Source organism: Tenrec ecaudatus, chromosome 1, assembly GCF_050624435.1.
Source record: "Tenrec ecaudatus isolate mTenEca1 chromosome 1, mTenEca1.hap1, whole genome shotgun sequence".
Classification (NCBI taxonomy): domain Eukaryota; kingdom Metazoa; phylum Chordata; class Mammalia; order Afrosoricida; family Tenrecidae; genus Tenrec; species Tenrec ecaudatus.
In genome coordinates, this window is record NC_134530.1 from 134,287,157 (window position 1) to 134,289,910 (window position 2,754).

A 2,754-nucleotide genomic window follows, 5' to 3' on the forward strand; every position below is an offset into this window, starting at 1 on the left:
AAGATGGAATGTTCATTAACAACAAACCTCATTCTGGATGTCCATCAACTTCCCAAACTGATGAAAATATCAACTCATAGTGCATTTGAAATTCGTCCCACCATGTCAGATCGTTAATCAAGTTTTCTTTCTACTTAGAGGTTCTGAAAAGATAGTGTAACAGTGTGCAACAGAAAAGGCCTGATTTTGGGGGATTGTTTTTGCCACCACAACAATGCCCCTTCTCATGCAGCCATCTTGGTGTGCCAACTTTTGACCAAAAAACAGCATGTCTCTCTTGCCCCACACACCTTCTTTAGCTGACTTTGCTCTATTCAACTTCTTTTTGTTTCTGAGAATGAAGGAGGACATGAAAGGACAGTGATTTGACGATGTTGAAGAGGTGAAGAAAAAAATGGGGGAGATACTGTCAGCCATCCAAATAGAAGAGTTTGAAAAATGTTTCTAAGAATGTAGTAGCAGATTTGACAAATGTACTAAGTGTAATGGAAAGTACTTTGAAAGTGATAAGGTTGCTTTGTAAAAAAATTAAATACATAGCTTTGAAAATAAATTACATTTCTTTTTTGAGTAGCCCTTGGTATCATGGCCTTGGTCTAGTGCACTTTAGTCTTCAACGATAGTGCACTATCTTTGCTCGTTAACACTTTAAGTAGGTCTTGTGCAGCATATCTGTCCAATGCAGTGCATCATTAACTTGCTTCTTTCTTTGGAATACAAAAAAACCCTTTAATGCACAAAATTAAGGGCTTTGTATTTCACAGTTCACTAAGGCTAACAAAAGATTAATTATTTGTCCACAGAGTTTTGATTTCACTATCCCTTCTGCTTCCAATTATAAAAATGACCTGACTAAAAGTTATCAACCCAACATTATAAATAAAGCCACATCCTTTAAAGGAGACTACCCCCAGATATCATTTCTTGGCATAACTGACCCTCATGGCAAGGGATGGTGTGAGCTTAAGTTCTTAAAAAGCATCCCTGGCAGCAGCAGCCTGCCTTTCATTTTCATATTCAACAAAACAATATCATGCCTTCCAGGTACCAACCTTACTTCCTTAAAGCCAAGAAGCTGATTAAACAGCGTGGATAACTATCCCATTGTTCTCTTCTGGTAAATTATTAAAGAATAGAATGTAGTTTGGAGGGTAATCTCATGACTTTGGGTTGAATTTCCTTGAATGTTAGTGAATTTCCTTGAATTTGGTATTTCCTGGCTATGTTTTTGTTTGTGGTTGTTGCAGTCTATTTCATAGTTTTGGCTTTTTTTCTTTTCTTTGTCAGCAAAAGTGCTATGCATTTCAGAGATCACACCAGAATCTGGTTTTGCATTCTGGTTTTGCCATACAATGGAAACCCTTGATACCGTCTCAAGGCATTTTGTGTCTGATCCTAGTTCTTTATATATGACAAAGGGCTGTCCCTCATCTTCATTGTCTTTAAAGCCACAGTATCTACCACATGGCCAAACTGAGAAAACAGAGGCTATAACAACCCCTTTAATTTTTCCTTTTTAATTTTGTCATTCATATTATTCACATAAATGGTATGATTTGGTCTGATGTGCATATTTTTTGTGATACTAGTCAAACAACCTGAGCCCTTCTCCCTTTAAAGCCCAGAAAGCAATACCTCAATTTCTTGTCTGCTACTTCAATGGTTCTTGGCTCTGGATCCAAGTAGAATGAAATCCTTGTCGACTTCAACCTTTTCTTTGTTTACCATGATGTTATCAATTGGTCCCAATGTGAGGATTGTTGTTCTCTTTACATTGAGCTGTGATCCATACTGAACGAAGGTCATAGTCTCTGATCTTCATCAGCGAGGGCTTCAAACCGTCTAGGCTTTCAGCAAGCAAGGTTGTGCTAGCAGTCTGCATGCCTCAGCTTGTTCTCGAACCTCTCTCCAACCCCGAGGCTGCATTCTGCTTCATACGGTCTAGCTCCTCAGATTGCTTCTTCAGTGTACCGGTTGAACAAGCACAGTGAAAGGACACACCAGCGGCACACACCTTTCTAGATTTGAAGTCATGCAGTATCTCCTCATGGCACAGCGTCTTACACAGTGGACTGCTCCTGCAAGGTCCATGATTGGGACCTATCAAAGGGAGAGAGGTGAGGCTTTCTGCTTCCGTGAAGTTTCACAGTCTTGCAAATCTCCAGCGCAGGTCTGCTCTGTCGATAGCCAGGCACCATCAGAATTGACTTGAGTCAGAATTGACTTGTTGACAGGGAGATCACTATTTTAGTACCCCTTATTTTGTTGGAATAACTGTCTGTGTACAGGTTTAACATATTCATAGCGAAGTACTGGAATTCTCATTCTTCTCAACGTTATGTATAGTTTGTTATGATCTACAAATAAAATGTTCTTGCATAGTCTTCAGGAGATGAGTAAACATCTTTCTGGCATTCTCTGCTTTTAGCCAAGACTCATCTGATGTTTACAGTGAGAATTTCTCATGCCTCATCCTCTTGTGAATCTTGCTTAAATTTCTGGCAAATTCTTGTCAATGGACTGTTGCAACGATTTAAAAATTATCTTTAGTAAATTTTACTTGCATGTTATGTTAGTGATAGTGTTTGGTAATTTCCACATTCTATTGGGTTCCCTGCTTTTGGGGTGGGTGAAGCACAGATCTCTTCTGGGTGGTTGACCAGGTAGCTGTCTTCCATATTTCTTGGCATAGACCAGTGAGTGCTTCCAGAGCTGCATCAATTTGCTAGAAAAACTTACTTGTTATTCCTTCAA

At 39.2% G+C, this 2,754-nt stretch overlaps 1 pseudogene; it reads right to left on the reverse strand.

Annotated features, from left to right (window-relative positions):
• Positions 1–917: 917 nt before the first annotated feature.
• Positions 918–1,572, reverse strand: LOC142436949 (U2 small nuclear ribonucleoprotein B'' pseudogene; annotated as a pseudogene).
• Positions 1,573–2,754: the final 1,182 nt, after the last annotated feature.